Genomic DNA, 16834 nt, shown 5'->3' on the forward strand with positions numbered 1-16834 from the left:
GTAGTATGATGATCTCCAACTCTATCCATTTCCCTACAGTGTGTGTGTGTGTATCTCTGTGTGTGTCTCTCTCTCTCTGCATCCCTCTCTGTGTCTCTGATTCTCTCTCTGTGTGTGATCACATGCTCACACACCTGCACACACGCCCATGTTGGCTTATGGAGATCAACCTTAGGTATTATTCCCCAGGATCCACTCGCCTTTTATTGTTTTACAAAACAATCTCTCACTGGGACCTGAGCTTACCAATTAGTCCAGGGCAGCAGGCCAGTGAGTCCCAGTGTTCCATCTGCCTCTACCTCCCACGTGTTGGGATTACAAACGTGTGACGTCCCACCTGGCTATTTTTATCCACCTGGATGCTGGGTATCAGCTTCAGGTCCCCATGCTTTCACAACCAGCACTCTGCTGGCTGAGCCATCTCCCCGGGCCCCAGTTTCATGTCTCTTTATGAACCCACTGTCTAAGAACTGTTTCGATTGTTTGGACACTAGTGATTGTTAGGCTATCATGAATATTCATTGAACAACCACAAGCTAGCTGCTTAGCATGTGACTGCAGCTGAGGATTCAAGACGAATTAGAAATAACCTCTTCCTTAGGAAGAATTTCCAACACTATAGGGAACAATGTTTTTAAAAAAGGGGGAGCCCTAATGCCATGGAAAGCCCAGAGGAATGGCAGAGGCAGTCAGGGTTAACTACCCAGAAAAGCTTCGAAACAAGTGAATTTTGAGCCACATAGTGATGGCTGAGCCTCCCAGACGAAGACGGGCAGTGGGTGTCCAGACAAAAAATGCTGAGAGTGCATGAAGACAGCGGAACTTGTAGAGAGTGGGGACCTTTTCCGAGGGCTTCTGAACAGGAGACAGATGCGGTTGGGGCTACATTTTGAAAACACTCACCATCCAGTGTGGGGCAGACTGAAGAAGAACGAAAGAAGGAGAAATAAATCAGAGGAAGTAGTGATGTTGTTCCCGGCTTGGGTAGTGGGTATGGGGACTGGATGTGGGGGGCGGGCGAGGATCTGCTTGGAGAGACTCACTTAGCCAGCCGTTTGTCATGTTGTGCTTCTGTAGCTGTGCCACTTCCCTAGCAAGAGCAGCAACTTTTGTAGCTCTAGTAGTTACTTTCCTGCTGTGATAAAACCCCATGAGTTAAGGGACTCACGGACCAGAGTTGATTTTGGCTTACGGTTCTGGAAGGGAGAGTCTATCATGGCAGGGCGTGCAGGGCAGCAAGAAGCTGCACAATCACCTCCCCTTCCACAGGCCGGAGGCAGAGACACAAACTGGAAGGGGGGGTGAACCTATCAATGTCCAAATCCACCCTCAGTGACATACTTTCGTCAGTATGGCTCCACCTTCTAAAGGTTCCAGAAACTCCCCAAACAGCACCTTCAAGTGGGGACCAAGGGCTTAATATCTAAGCCTATGGGGGACATCTCACTACAGTGACTGTCCCGGGTTATTGGAAAAAGAAGTAACTTACTTATAAAATATCCTGAGAAGCATTAGGGAAAATGGCACATCTTTATATTTTCCCCACAGAACGGACATGAGAGCACATATCTGCACACAGGGAGTTCATGATAAAGTTTATTATTTTCATCTCTAACATTGTTTCCCTCAATATCACCAATATATTGTCCTTTGTCTGTGAGGTAATTGGGTGATGATTTCCATTTATGATATGAATCTTTACATAGCAGGATATTTTATCCCTATGACATATATGCTCTTAGGATATGCTTACATGACTCTTGGATCAAGATAATAAACACAAATTTCTAAATTTTAAAAATGATTTACTTTTATCTTTGCATTTGAATGTCTGCGTATTTGTGCTTACAGAAGCCATAGGAAGGTACCAGATGTCCCGGAACTGGAGTTTTAGGGCCTATGAACTGCCATGTTGGTGCTGGGAATTAAATCCGGGTCCTCTGTAAGACCAGCAAGGGTTCTTAATTGATGCACCATCTCTTGAGCCTCCAAAATTATTTTTTTTGAGATAAGTTTTCACTATGTAGCCATTGTCTGGCTTGGGCTATGCAGGACACTATGTAGGATAGACTGTCTTGACTTCATAGTGATCCACCTGCCTCTTCCTCTCAAGTCCCAATACCATTTTTTTTAAGGAAGCTAGGATAAGTGAAGTAAAAAGTTATGCACAAATCTAAATTAATTCCTGAGAAGCAAACTATCTGTAGTCATTATTTCACCTCATTCTGAGAACAAATACAAATGAACGTGTCAAAAGCAATGACAATTATTATGTCTTTATGATTTGATAGCTTGCATATTTTAATTATATTCTCTTAATTAGTGGCGCCTCTTTGTTCTTCATCTTTCCCAAAGTGAGACTGTGTGATTTTTATGTAAGATGACATGTTATTAAGTGCAGAAGAATGACAATTGGTTTTCTGCTAACAAGCTAGCAATGACAAAAGAGAACCTAAACCAATTACTGAGCAAATATCTAATCTAGAAAGTGTCTCAAAAAAGTCCTGGGCCATCACCATCAATTTTAAGCAAAGATGGAATTCTAGAGCTTTACTTCTTTTATCTTTGGAAACCCATCCAAGAGTGTGGTTAACTAAGGAACAGGGATGGCGTGCTTCAAGAGGTTTTAGAAACATCACCGTGACGATCTTACTAGGATTATGATTGAAAGCTGTTTAGTTAATAACGCTGGACAGATGCATCCTATACATGGAGAGGGATGGGCTCAAGCCTGGCTATATCTTGAGCTGCTTACACAGGATTCCATGGAACGTTAACAATCACTCACATCACCAGAATTCTCACACTATGATGACTGATCCCCTCTCGCCTTGTTCACGATTTAATTTTGCCACCTTAGTATAATGCTAGTTCATATCTGCTGGTTGAATATTTATAGCAAAAATAAAAAAGTAAATGGAATGAAGTCTGGAGTACCTGGTCTCTAGGATGCCATTATATGCCTTTCTTATATGCTAGGAAGTGAAGGAAGTTTCACATTGGAGATACTTGTTGAAGTATTTAGTGCTATGGTTTGAATTTTAAATGTTTCTCAAAAGCCCACATGTGAAGGTGCTGTTGGGAGGCTGTGGGCCCTGTATGAGTTGGGACCTTGTGTGAGGAGGTGGGTCATTGCAGAATTACCTTTGAAGAAGGAAGGGATAGTGGGGTCTCCACCTCTTGTTCCTGGTTTGTTTTTGTTTTTCGCTATGAAGTAAGAATTCACCAGGAGGTTCCTATCATGACGTCCTGTCTCACTAGGAGCCCAAAGCAACAGAACTAAGCCAACAAGGACTTCCACTTCTGAAACCATAGTCAAAACATATCTTCCCACCTTCACAGTTGATTTTCTCAGGTAATTTTCTTTTCACTGTGATAGAAAGCCGACCATTTAGGGTCAAATGTCTTGGTGTTTGGAATTTAGTTTAGTTTAGTTAAATAACTTATGTGGCACGAGGAAGAGAGGAGGTAGAGAGGAGAGAGAGGGGGGCGATGGAGAGAGAAAAAGGGGGAGGGAGATTGAAGAATGGAGGGAGAGAGAGAAAAGAAGATGGAAAAACGTGTGAGGACCAAAGGGAGCAAGAGTGAGGCCCCGACAGGAGGAAACGCCAGTGGGGCAGTGTGTGGACAATGGCAAAATAAAATGGGCATTTATTTTACAATTCCTTATGTTTTCTTTTGCATTTGGAAGATTTTTCAGTATAAAGTCATTTAAGAAGTTATTATCTATGTGAGGAAGGACATGAATGTCATTTGTGGCTTTGATAAGGCAAAGATGACCTTCTAAGACGATGAAAGTTTGTCTTCATCATGTTTACTACAATTTCTTTGGGTTTGCCATTGTCAATGATTAAAAAAAAGATATCTGGATTTACGAAATAGTTGAGTAGGAAAGCGCATCCGTTTTCAGGCACTCACCCTCTCCTCCTAGGATGCATTAGTGAATGCATTAGTGTGGCCCACTTGTTACAATTGGCAGGCCCACATGGATGCAGTTTAAAGAGAGCCCAAAGTTTAACTGGGTCTGGACAAATGTGTGACGTACATATGACCACCGTGGCGTCACCTCCAGTGTAACTGCATTGTCCTGACGGTCTGAGCTGGATCTATTTAATCTTTGCTTTTCTACTTCCCTTGGCCCCTGGCAACCACTGAGCTTATGCTCTCCCTATTTTTAACTTTTTCAGAATGTCACATTTTCAGAATCATGTAACACGTAGTTTTTTCCCCCCAATTTGCTTCTCTTATTTAAGTGTGAGTGGTTTCATTATTCTTTTGTGGCTCCATTGGTCACTTTTTCTCCTCGTGAAATAATATTCCATTACATGGATACACCATTGGCTACTTTTCAAACAAAGATATTTTGGTTTCTTTCAGTATTTAGTGATTATGGTTAAACATTTAAGCATATGTTTTAAGATTTTAAAAATGATTTGTTTTTATTTTATGTGATATGGGAGAGTCTTCTGTTTGTGTTGATTTCATTTGTTAATAAAGAAACTGCCTTAGCCCATTTAATAGGCCAGCCCTTAGGTGGGTGGAGTAGACAGAACAGGAAGAAGGAATTGAGGCAGATGCTTCAGGCAGTCGCCATGCTTCTCCTCTCCAAGACAGACGCAGGTTAAGATCTCTCCTGGTAAGCGACCACCTCGTGGTGCTACCCAGATTACTAAATATGGGTTAAAACAAGAGAGAGTTAGCCAATAAGAGGCTGAAACTAGTGGGCCAAGCAGTGTTTAAATAAATACAGTGTCCATGTAATTATTTCAGGTAAAGCTAACTGGGTGGCGGAACGCAGCCCGCTGCTCCTTCTACATTGAGTATGTGTGTATGACTGACTGTATAGATGTGTACCATGTGCATGCAGTTCCTATAGCAGCCAGGAGAGGGTATCTGATCCCCTGGAGTTGGAGTTACAGATGCTTGTGAGCTGCTGTATGGGTGCTGGGAACTAAACCCCTGTCTTCTGCAGCAAGTGCTCCTAGCCATCAAGCCATCTCTCCAGTCCAAGGTGTGACTTTTATGTGCACTTGGATAAATTTTAATTTTATTGAATAAATTTCTAAAAACGTGTTTGCTGGATCCTATGGAAAAATTAGTCTTTGCATTGTATGAAACTGCCAAATTGTCCTCCAAAGTGGCAGTTCCATTTTGCATTCCCAGCAGCAGTGAATGAGCAGCCCTGTGGCTCTGTGTCGTTGCCAACATTTGGCCTTGCTGCAATTTTGGATTTCAGTCAATCCAGTATGTATGCTGTGCTATTTAATTTGTGTTTTTATTTATAACTCCCTAATGGCATATTTGGGGGGAGCATATGCCTATTTGATCCCTGTATTTTCCCATGCCCACGTTGATAAAAGGTTTGTTCAGATATATTGCTCATTTTTAACCCCGTACATTGTTTTCTTACTGAGATTTGAGTAGTTTTTTATAACATGGGTCTTTTCATGAGTAAGTCCATTGGGAGACTCAGCCATGAATTTACTTATTTAGCAACTTCGGCAGGTACTGGCTGTGCATAGGCTCTGCATGCTTTTTCTCTTCTACTAACAGAAACTGGAGGTCTTTCTGTCTTCAAATATGTAACACTTTTGACTCCTTTGTAGCCATTTGACATGGGTCTGGTGGAGCTTCCTGGAAAGACTGTTAAAGGGGGCAGAAAGAACCCCGCTGGCATGGAAATCATTGATCTTTTGCCCTTTGTCTGTCCATCTACCATTTTCCTGAATGTGAGGCAATGTCTAGAGGACCCATCTTGTGAAGATGATGGCAAACATCACATGACAAGGGACATATTACCAGGGACTCTAAAGTCCAAGACTTGTGACCCCTTGGAGATGTTGCAGGAGTCCTAGTACTTGCTCCAGGCTTCTTGTTTAGAGATGTAGTGAAGCTGAAATACTTTCAGTATGCTGTGGACATGATGCTCACGGTAAGTTATATGCACTGCATGCTCAGTCCGACAGTATAAGGCATCACACTGGATGGGAGCGGAGAATAAAGTGAGTCTTCTCCAGGAAGCTGAGCTCCAGTGAATCAGGCAGTGACGTGAATGCAGCAAATGCCAACACTTCAGAACCGGGCAGTTAGGGATCATGGTGTGTTCAAAGTGAGTCTCGAGGCAGCTTAGGTAAAGCAAAGGTTACTGAAGAAGAAGAACTGGGGGAAATGTAACCAGCAACCACAAGAAAGACATTCTGGGTATCATATACCTCCAGAGTTTTGAGTTCTTGATCAATGACCTGAATATACACATGGCAGCAAAAGACAATTTTAGTCTGAACGTCAATTCTTCTTTGGACTGGGCATAAATTTATCATCCCAGTGCCAATGTTTAGACTACAGAGGAACTAAAATCTTGTTTACTTGCATATTCCACACCGCTATGTAATTGAAACTGGGGATAGAGTTTTTAAAAATCCTTTGAAAGCAGTGTAGATTTTGTGAATGGTGCATGTTTTTTCTACTGTCTTTGTGATGGCGTGAACTCTCCTGAAATCTCTATCAACAGGTATTTACTAGTGGCTAATAGATCACATGCCTTAAAGACAAACTGAATCAGTTTTTCTTGAGCTCTTTATTGGGATTCAATTGGTTCTCTCTCTGTCTCTGTCTCTGTCTCTGTCTCTCTCTCTCTCTCTCTCTCTCTCTCTGTGTGTGTGTGTGTATCAAACTGTTTCCATTTTATGATATGAATTGTAAATAAAAACAGAAGGCATGTGTGATATTTCTGTTTGTAAAACTCGTTTCCTTTGGAACCTCGGAAAGCATACTACCTTCTCTGTTATTCCCTTTCCTCCCTGTCTTGTTTATTTTCGCTTCAGTTATCTGACATCACCCGGGACCAGGATAAGTTGATAGTTCAAGACTATCCTATTTAATAGGCAGTGTGGCTTTCCTCATAGGTGGGAGGAGTAGGATTTGGGAATGGGTGAAGACAGGGAAGAGGAATCTGTAGATGAAAAAGATGGGAGGGTTCTGAACCGATCTGACTGAGCGGGGCTTAATGCCAACTGATGACAGGGCTATAATCCTCTCAGGCTTGGGTGAATGCTCAGCCCTGCACGGTGTCTGAGGACATACAGGTGGGTAACACAACCTGGGTCCGAAGCACTCAAGACACAGGTGAAGGTTAGGCTACAGGTGGTGACTCAAAGGGTCTGCAAGTAGAGGGGTACCCAGGTCTCCTGGTTCCCCACCTTGGAGGAGGAGGCCTGAGGAGGCACCGCCTCCTCCGCAGCGCCCCGCCCCCGCAGCGCTACGCGGCCAGCTCCTGACCGCTCACCATTGGCCGCAGCGCTCGCCAATCCAGCACCCTGGCCACGAAGGGGGCGTGGCCGCGCGGTGCCGGGCCGGGGGCGGCGTCTGTCGCCGCTGTGCGCTGCGGTGCGGGCGGCGGGACGATGGATCCTGGATCGCGGCGTGGTGAGTGCGGCTGTCGTCCTTCCCAGGCTCCTGGCCGACCTCCGGGGGACGTGGGGCGGGATTCCGGGGGCGTCGCGCTCGGGCTGTGGACCTGCCCTGGTCCCTCCCGGCCGCAGGTGGCGCCGCATCCTCTCTGCGCATCCTTCATCCCGATAGCTCCCGTCCCGCGTGCGGCCTGGCCTGCGCTGGGGTCCTGCGGGCCGCGTGCACCGTGGCTTCGGCTGCTCCCGGCCTGGTCCACGGCGCAGCTTCCTGGACTGAACATCATTCCCACCCTCTGGGTTTGGTACTTCCCAGGAAATGCCAGTTTTTCCTCTTGGTTTGGCCTCTCTGCAGTGGAGAGCAGAGTTCTTAATTATTGAGAAACTATGCGATAGGCCTGGGATTAAAGGGAGCCTGTCATCTTCTTAGCTGTTGTTGAGTGGAATAAAAATTGTTTATCATTTAGGGTTTGGTTTTAATATGGTGATTGCCTTCTAGCAGGGATTTTTTTTTTTTTTTTGAGTTTTCGAAAGCCAAAGGTTTGAAAGGGTCCTTTTTATTTGGCATCGAAGCTCTTAAATTCAAATGCCTAGTGAGACATGATAGTTTGACTTTTAATATCCCGAATCCACGTTTTTGTAAGGGGAGCGACTGACCATTTGAAATGTTTTACATTTTGAAAGTTTGGCTTGTCCAAAAACTGAAAATACCTGCGACTCTACAGAAAACCGAGTTTTAATGTACTTGGCTGGTTTCTCTGTCTCGTCCAGGGTTAATTCTCCTGAGCACCGGCTGTTTTTGTGCATGCTTTACCAAACTTTCCTATTCAAGCAGCGAGACAATGCCGTCAGTGGATCTTTTCAGCCAGTTCTTTCATCTCCTTGAGAGGCTAAACCAGAGAGAGCAGGTTTGACCTTTCCCAAAGGCAGTTAAAGATCGCATCCTCTCAGCTTCCTTCTCCCAGGGTTCTAACAGTTGCCTTGTAGCGCTCAATTTTCTGAATCTAAAAGATCGTCAGAATTGATTTTTAAGAAAGTTCTGTTGTTTTAGATGTTCAAAGCTCCCTGGATTGTAAAGGAGACTTTGCTTGGACTGGTATTTGTGTTGCTTCACTTCCAACAGGAGAAAGGATTTTTGTTCTAGAGCCATGCACAAACATCACGTTTGCACAGTTTTCCAAGGGAAGCTGCTTTAGAGCACTGCTTGATGGGTTTGCTTAAAATTTATAATCTCATTCTTACTGATGAATGCTGGTCATTTCAAAAATTCTGAAAGTAAAGCCGGAATGAATTTTGCTAGGTGGTTATTCCAACATGGACAGCCCCTGCTTCAACTTGGTCCATCATCAGTATGTGTAGACATACTTTACAATTTTCATAGAGACTTACATGTTGACATGCAATTTTATTTGTTATTGGGATGCTTGGATGAAAACAACTTCGTTCGACACATATGAAAAGGCTTGTCTGTACTACGCTCCACTGGATTTCTGACTCCAGAAATACCCTTTGAGGAAAGTAGGTTGTGCTTTTCCCTTGGGAGTGTGTCTCTAAATTGCTGTACAGACTTCACATTTCTCACCTTCTCAATTCTTTAAAAGTTAATTAACTGATTTTAAGTGCTTGTTTAAATTCAGTTTTTGTGTGTCCAGTGTACATATGTGTGTATGTGTGCTCATACGTGTATATGTATATGTAGGTCCTCTGTTGATCTTTGACTTTCTTGAGGCACAGTCTCACTAAACTTCAGGCTCTCAGTTTTTCTGCAGTTCACCCCTACAATCCCCTTGTCTCTGCCTCCCCTTGCTCCTCAGTGCTGGGGTTATAGGTGCACAACTGTGCCTGGCTTTTTACAGGGGTACTTAAGATTCAAACCTGGGACCTCATCAATGTGCAACAAACACTTACCCACTGAGCTGCTGGCTTCCCAGAATGAACATGGGCCTCAGAGCATTATATTGTACTTAGGCACTGTTTCTAACTTACTTTTTGGCATTTGGAACCACATGTACATTGTAAAAATATTTAATGTCGACACAGAGATGTATGGAATAAAGAGTGTCAGTTTCTGCCCTTCCCGCCTTGTGTCTGCACTGATGCTTGTTTCTTCGGGGCTAACCAAACTTAATACTGTGGGGTATGTCTTTCCAGATTCTTTAGAAATTAATTAATTGTTTATGGGTGTTTTTGCCTGCATGGATGTCTATGCGGTGTGCACATGGAGGCCAGAAAAGAGCATAAGATTCTCTGGAACTGGAGTTATAGATGTTTTTTTTTTGGGTTTTTTTTTTTTTTTTTTTTTTTTTTTTTTTTTGAGACAGGGTTTCTCTGCAGCTTTAGAGCCTGTCCTGGAGCTCTTGTAGACCAGGCTGGTCTCGAACTCACAGAGATCCGCCTGCCTCTGCCTCCCGAGTGCTGGGATTAAAGGCGTGTGCCACCACCGCCCGGCTATAGATGGTTTTGAGCCCACATGTGGGCCCTGTGCACTGAACCTGTGTCTTCTGGAAGAACAGCAAGTGCTCCTATCCACAGAACCATCTCTCCAGCCCCCAGCTTTGAGTTTTTTTTTTTTTTTTTCAAGTGGCCTTTTCTATTTAGGTGAGTGCCTACTCAGTACCAAGAACGACTTTATCCACTGGGGTTGCAGAAGTGAGAGATTTTCAGATCTCCATACCCTGTCCTGACCGACAGTGGGGAGTGTGGGGTCAGCATTATGACGGACAAGCTTCATGAATGACTTAATGTATTCATTTACTTCTCTTCAACCTTCAGGATACTTTAGGGTTTGTCATGCACGGTAGGAATATACTGATCAACAGGGCAGATATCTCTGTTGGCTGTGGAAGGAGAGAGCCGCTTGGCTGCTTGTTCGTTTCCTGGCCACCCAGACCCTGGCGGGGGAAGTAAATGAACTGGAAGAGGAAGGGTTGGGAGGGGGGGAAATTTGAGGAGGTAGAATTGCTAGAACTTCATCATTGGTTATGTGACTGGATGATAGCTTTTAGGGCAGTACTCTGTTGCCCTTGGTGGCTTGTGACTTGGTTGGCAACCCAGTCACATCTAGGCTTAGATGGACGGGGCAGCCGCGTCTGCTGCTAGTGATGGGGGGGATGGTGGGTTACGCTTGTCCAGGCTAAGTCTCAGCTGCTGTGGGACAAGTGCTCTGGAGTGTAAGAACAGTGGTAGGTGGCATGAGATTTGAGGAACTCTGCATTTGAAAGATAGGTGTGAGGTGTTTGCGAAGCAAGAAGGGTCATGGTGTCCAAGGGAGTCTCTGCCGGCAATGACACCTAGTGGTGAGAGCCCTAAGGCCGGTGTGCACCCGGGTTCACAGTGGGTGGAAATCTACAGTGTAGACTGCCTTGTTCTAGTACTTTGGTGGTAACAGTAAAGGGTGAATGCAGGGAGTGAGGGGGAAGGATGGATGCAGGGAGTCGGGGAGGGTGGCCTTGTTGATTTTGGCTTTACCTGGAAGGCTCTGAGTTAGTAAAAGAACTCAGATGGGAGGTATTGGAGAAAGGTCCCTCTTCATAGGGACTTCAAGGTAAGCTTTGGCCTAGGGGTGCCGTAGTTTCTCTAGAGGTCTCCCAAACCTTTTTGCTGTGGATTAAGAAATGAAGGGAAGAGGGAGGAGCCAGTCAGTATCGCTGGGCTCCTAAAACTCCAGGAAGAGAGAAGAGTAGACATTCTTTCTTCCAGATGGGCACTAGAGACGGGCATCTGGTACAGGATATATATTTTTTTTTCTTCTTTCTCAACACATGGAGTTTTAAGAATAGGGTAGTCCTTATTTGAATGGATTCCAGCTTGGGCTAGTCTATCTTTGGGTTCCCATGTGAGGTCCTCAAATGGGGGAGTATCCCTCCTTTTTTTTTCCTTCGGTCTTTTTCTTTGATGAATGAGTACTCTCTCTGAGTTATGTCTTTGCACTTCCTCAAGGCCAGCTGTTTGGTCAGAGCCCGTCCTCCTAGGCTGGCAGACAGCCCTAGATAGAGTGGCTTCTCCATGCTCACATTTGAGTTGCTTCTTCCTTTGCTTTTCCCTGGACCCATGCCCGTTCTTGGAGGTTATCACCTTGTTTTGTTTTTCTCTTTTCTTCTATTTTTGTCTTTTTTTCCTGAGGATGCTTTAAAATAACTTTTCATTTCAATTTTAGATGCTCCAAATATTCTAGGGTACACTCTCATCTTCCAGTTTAAGCTTTTACGCCTTGGTTCTGCTCTCAGCATTCGGGATGATTTTCAACTTTGTGTTTTACCTTTCCTGGGTGGAACAAACAATTAAACCTATGCCCTGGCCATGCTAGGTATGCCATCTACCACCGAAGTCCTCTTCAAGGTTTCTTGTTTTGTGACAGGTTTCACTGAGTTACCCAGGCTGCTCAAGTGAATCCTAGTATTCTTTTGCCTCACTCTCTTGAATAGCTAGAATAAATAGCTTTGATTACTAGCCTACATCACCAGGCCTAGACCTCACTTTGTATTTTTTTGAAACTTTTCCTGGGACATGTTTTTAGGGTCCTCTCTACCACCAGATTAGTGGAGCAGTGGTGTTGAAATTGATCAAAAGTGTCTTCTGTCATATTACGTATTTTAGATATAAATATATATGTGAGTAAATATGTATTATATATAGATTCTTTGACCATGTAATGTTACATTTATTATATATATATATATTTTTTTTTTTTTTTTTTGGTTTTTCGAGACAGGGTTTCTCTGTAGCTTTGGAGCCTGTCCTGGAACTAGCTCTTGTAGACCAGGCTGGTCTCGAACTCACAGAGATCCGCCTGCCTCTGCCTCCCGAGTGCTGGGATTAAAGGCCTGCGCCACCGCCGCCCGGCTATTATATATATTTATATGCATATGTTGACGCTTTTACCATGTAATTTGATGGGTTTTATTATATATATTTATACGTATATATTGACGCTTTTACCATGTAATTTGATGGTTTTTATTATATATATTTATACGTATATATTGACTCTTTTGCCATGTAATTGCACAGTTTCCTTTCTTTTCAGTTTTCTCGTCATTTTAGTCATTTGTATCGGTAACAAATGTCCACCATAACCATAACTTATAACAAAGTGAATAAGGTTTGTTTTGGTTCAGTGTTTTAGGCTGTGATCAGTTGGCCCTCGTTTGCCTTTAGGCATATGACAAGATGTCACATCATGATATAAGCGACTCAGTGCTTCAAGGCCAAAGTGTGGGAAGAAGAAACCGAGGTCCTTCAGTACCACAGCCCCAGTGCCTTGCCTCTCACTTTAGCATCTCCCTGGCTCATTTATTTATTTATTTATTTATTTATTTTTTTTTTTTTTTGGTTTTTCGAGACAGGGTTTCTCTGTGGCTTTGGAGCCTGTCCTGGAACTAGCTCTTGTAGACCAGGCTGGTCTCGAACTCACAGAGATCCGCCTGCCTCTGCCTCCCGAGTGCTGGGATTAAAGGCGTGCGCCACCACCTCCCGGCTCCCTGGCTCATTTCTGTGGCAGTCAGAACTTTAAACCAGACCGTGGAGTATTGACGTCTCCACTCTAGCAGTTAGTCCTCATGTTTGGATGCCTGTGTCGAAGGTACCATTGTAGTGAACCAGTTGCTTGACGTAGTCAAGCTTCTGTTTAAGTATCCTTCATCTGGAGTGCCCAGGATCAGAAGTGCTTTGGATGCTGGAAGTTTCTGCATAAACATAATGAAGTATCACGAGTATGGGATCCAAGTACAAACACGGAATTCATGAGTGTTTTGTGTATATCCTACACATGCCTCAAGTTAATCTTGCACAATGTTTATACTATTTTTTTTGCATAAAATATTTTGTGGTGGTGGGGGATTTTTCTACTTGTGTCATATGTCAGAGCTTATGAAGTTTTGGTTTTTAAATTTTTATTTTGTTATGTGTGTATGTTTGTGTCTGTATGTCTGTGTGTGCCTTGGCATGTGTGTGGTCAAAGGTCACATTTCAGGAGTCGGTCTTTTCCTTCGAACATGGAGTCAGACAGCAAGAGCTTTTACCCACTGAGCCATCCTGTTAGCTAAAGTTTTGGTCTTTGGATTAGAAGTTACACTGGTTAGTGTTTGTCAACTTGATCCTGGTCGAGTCACCTGAGAAAAGGGAACGTTAACTGAGGAGTTGTCTGTCAGGTTGGCCCATGGGAGTGGCTGTGGGACATTTTCCTGACTAGTGGTTGATGTGGTAGGGCCCAGCCCCCTGTGGTTGGTGTCACCACTAGGCTGGTGGTCTGGGATCCTATACGAAGGCAGTCTGAGCAAGACGTGGAGAGCAAGGCAGTGAGCAGTGCTCCTCTGTGGTCCCCACCTATGTGCTTGCCTCAGGTTCCTGCCCTGACTTCCCCCAACCCCCACCATGATAGGCTTTGATCAGTATGGGTAAGCCAAATAAATCCTTTTTTCCCTTAGCTGCTTTTGGTCGTGGTGTTTCTCACAGCTATAGGAAGTAAACAGGACAGCAGTGTTCAGTCCACTCAGAGAAACTGTTTCCTCCTGGTAAATGATGATTATTTTATGGATTGCCTTTCTTGTTTATTTGTTTTAAACTACCGCTACGTGATTCTTAGTCAAAGTGCAGGTTCTAAGTTGTGCCTCTGGCCCTGGACCCGTGCTAGATGGAGATAAGTTGATAGTTTAAATTGCCCAAAAGAATGTAAGACTACAAGGAACATCCTACTTTAAGAGTTAATATCATGAGCTGGGCCACGGTGTCACGCACCTTTAATCCCAGCACTTGAGAGGCAGAGGCAGGTGGGTCTCTGTGAGTTCCAGGCCAGCCTGGGCTACAGAGTGAGTTCCAGAATAGTCAGGGCTACACAGAGAAACACTGTTTCCAAAAACTAGAGAGAGAGAGAGAGAGAGAGAGAGAGAGAGAGAGAGAGAGAGAGAGAGAGAGAATATTAATATAAATGGACAGAAACAGCCCTCAGTTATACTTTAAAGATCTCATAATAAGTATTCCTTTAGTAAGAGATGTACTTAAAATATTTTTATTATTATATTCACCCTCTCTGTTTCTCTCTCTGTGTGTGTCTCTCTGTCTCTCTCTGAGCCACCCACCCCCCATTTAGATCAGAGGACAACTTGGAGAAGTTCTTTCTACTTTATGGATCCTGGGAATTGAATGCAGTTCCTCAGGCTTGGTAGCAAGTTCCTTTACCCATCCAGACAGCTTACTGCCCCTGAGAGATGAACTTTTATACCCAGAGGCCCTTTCCTCACTGCTGAGCCTTCCTGCTTTTCTGAGTTGGAACTCAGTATCTTCTATTTTCCCTCTTTGCCTACCATTTCCTTCTGCTTTTCTGACCCCTTCACTTAGAAACAAAACAAAGAACGATAACAAGATCCTGGCTTTCTCTCTTCCTCTAAGCCTGCTCTCACAAAACTGTCCTCCAATTTCCTCCAGTGTCAGCTGTAAAATTCTTCCACCTGAAGAAAGGATCCTGCGTTCCCTGCATCAGCAGTGTGGAGTTCTAGAGGCAGCTGCTGGGACTTCCAGGATTTTGTGTCTCTGAACAGAAAGGAGAAATGGACAGAGGCCCGTGTCTGATAATTATAAAGCTTGGATGTATTAAGCAAGGATACAGTAGGAAGCAGATCTGAGCAGGGAGAGGCTCCTGGGAGAGGTGCCCCAAGGGTCCAGGTGGTTGTGTTGCACCTTGTCATGGAGTCGGTTGCTCACGGGCCTTGTTGGGTCAAGTGTCCCTCTTCCTCTTTGCCAGCAGGGTTTTTTTTTTTCTTGGATGCTAATTTTGCAGACTTTGTGTGCTTTGGGCTTCACTCTTGGCCCTACTCCCCAGCCTCAATAATACCACCAAGCCTGGCTTTTTGATTTTTAACTTAAAACTAGAAATTGCAGAAGTCCCCCAATTCCCCAGTCATTGGGCAACTGGTTTTAATTATACAATGCAGCATCGTTTCTCAAGACTACACTGCAGTTGAATCATTCTTTGAAATATTCTGACTATTAAACTGTTATTTTTTTTTTTTTTTTTTTTTTTTTTTTTTTGGTTTTTCGAGACAGGGTTTCCCTGTAGTTTCTAGAGCCTGTCCTGGAACTAGCTCTTGTAGACCAGGCTGGCCTCGAACTCAGAGATCCGCCTGCCTCTGCCTCCCGAGTGCTGGGATTATTTTTCAAAGTTGACACCACAATTTCTAGCAGTTTTAAGGTTTGTCAGGGATAATGATAAATGTATACCTGAGCTGCACTCAGAATTTTCACAACTTCTCTGCGTTTGTGCCTTACATAAGCTCTATACTTCCTTAAAACAAGAAACACACACAGACAGAGAATCACAAAAACATCAGATCTCGAAGAATTGTAGAAGGCTTCCATGCTGTTATAGTTAGCTTTGGCTGTCAACTTTACACAACCAAGTGCCACTTTGGAAGAGGGAGCCTCAGTTGAGGAATTGTCTCCATGAGATTGGCCTGTGAGTACGACCTGTAGGGCATTTTCCGATTGCTAATTCATAGAGGAGGGCCCAGCCCACTGTGGGCGGTGCCATTCCTAGGCAGTAGGGCCTGGGCTGTTTAAAAAAGGTAGCTGAACATGAGCCTGGGACCAAACCTGTAGTAGGAGGCTGCTACTTAGTTATTGGATGCTAAGCCCTGAAATTACCACACAGAGATTATATTATTTGCAATACTGTCTGGCCAATAGCTTAAGCGTATTTCTGCTAACTTTTATATCCTAAACTAGTCCATCTACATTAATCTGTATATTGCCATGAGGCTGTGGCTTACCAGGTAAAGTTCTAGCGTCTGTCTCTGGCAGGGCTACATGGCTTCTCTTGACTCCACCTTCTTTCTCCCAGCATTCAGTTTAGTTTTCCCTACCTACCTCAGTTCTGCCTTGTGCAGGCCTAAGACAGTTTCTTTATTAACCAATGGAATTCACAACATACAGAGAAGAATTCCACATCACCTCCCCTTTTCTGTTTAAATAAAAAAGGAAGGTTTTAACTTTAACATAGTAAAATTACATAAAACAGTTATCAAGTAAGAATTACAGTTACAATATTTATATCTATTTTTCTTTTATCATAACTAAGGAAAACTACAACTATATATTCTTCAACTCCATTAAAGACTCCAGAAGGATATAATATTAACTAAGTAAACAGGAAGGGCATTGTAAGCTACTTCCAGAACTCTAGAATTGACAGAGACATCTCACTGTCTGGATAGTCACCTAAAGTTCTTCTGTACTGTTGGAGCATCCTTCTTCAGCCTACAGGCCCATAGTATCCAGCAGACTTTTCCACAAAGCATAAAATTTGAAAGACAGTTCCGCCTATATTGGCAGTTTGTCAGTCACTTTCTTCTGTGTCATGCAGAATGTCTTGCAGACTCTTTCATGAAGCAGGAACCCCAAAGGACCCTCTCACCTTTAGGAAAGTTCAGCAGTCA

At 43.7% G+C, this 16834-nt stretch overlaps 1 protein-coding gene across 1 annotated transcript in view; it reads left to right on the forward strand.

Moving 5' to 3' along the window:
- Positions 1-7332: 7332 nt before the first annotated feature.
- Wasf3 (WASP family member 3) overlaps positions 7333-16834 on the forward strand; it is an 89481-nt gene continuing 79979 nt past the window's right edge. The window contains exon 1 of the mRNA XM_038345546.1: positions 7333-7425. The gene's annotated coding sequence lies outside the window, so the exon portion shown is untranslated. The remainder of the gene's footprint in view (positions 7426-16834) is intronic.

Source organism: Arvicola amphibius, chromosome 10 (assembly GCF_903992535.2).
Source record: "Arvicola amphibius chromosome 10, mArvAmp1.2, whole genome shotgun sequence".
Lineage (NCBI taxonomy): Eukaryota > Metazoa > Chordata > Mammalia > Rodentia > Cricetidae > Arvicola > Arvicola amphibius.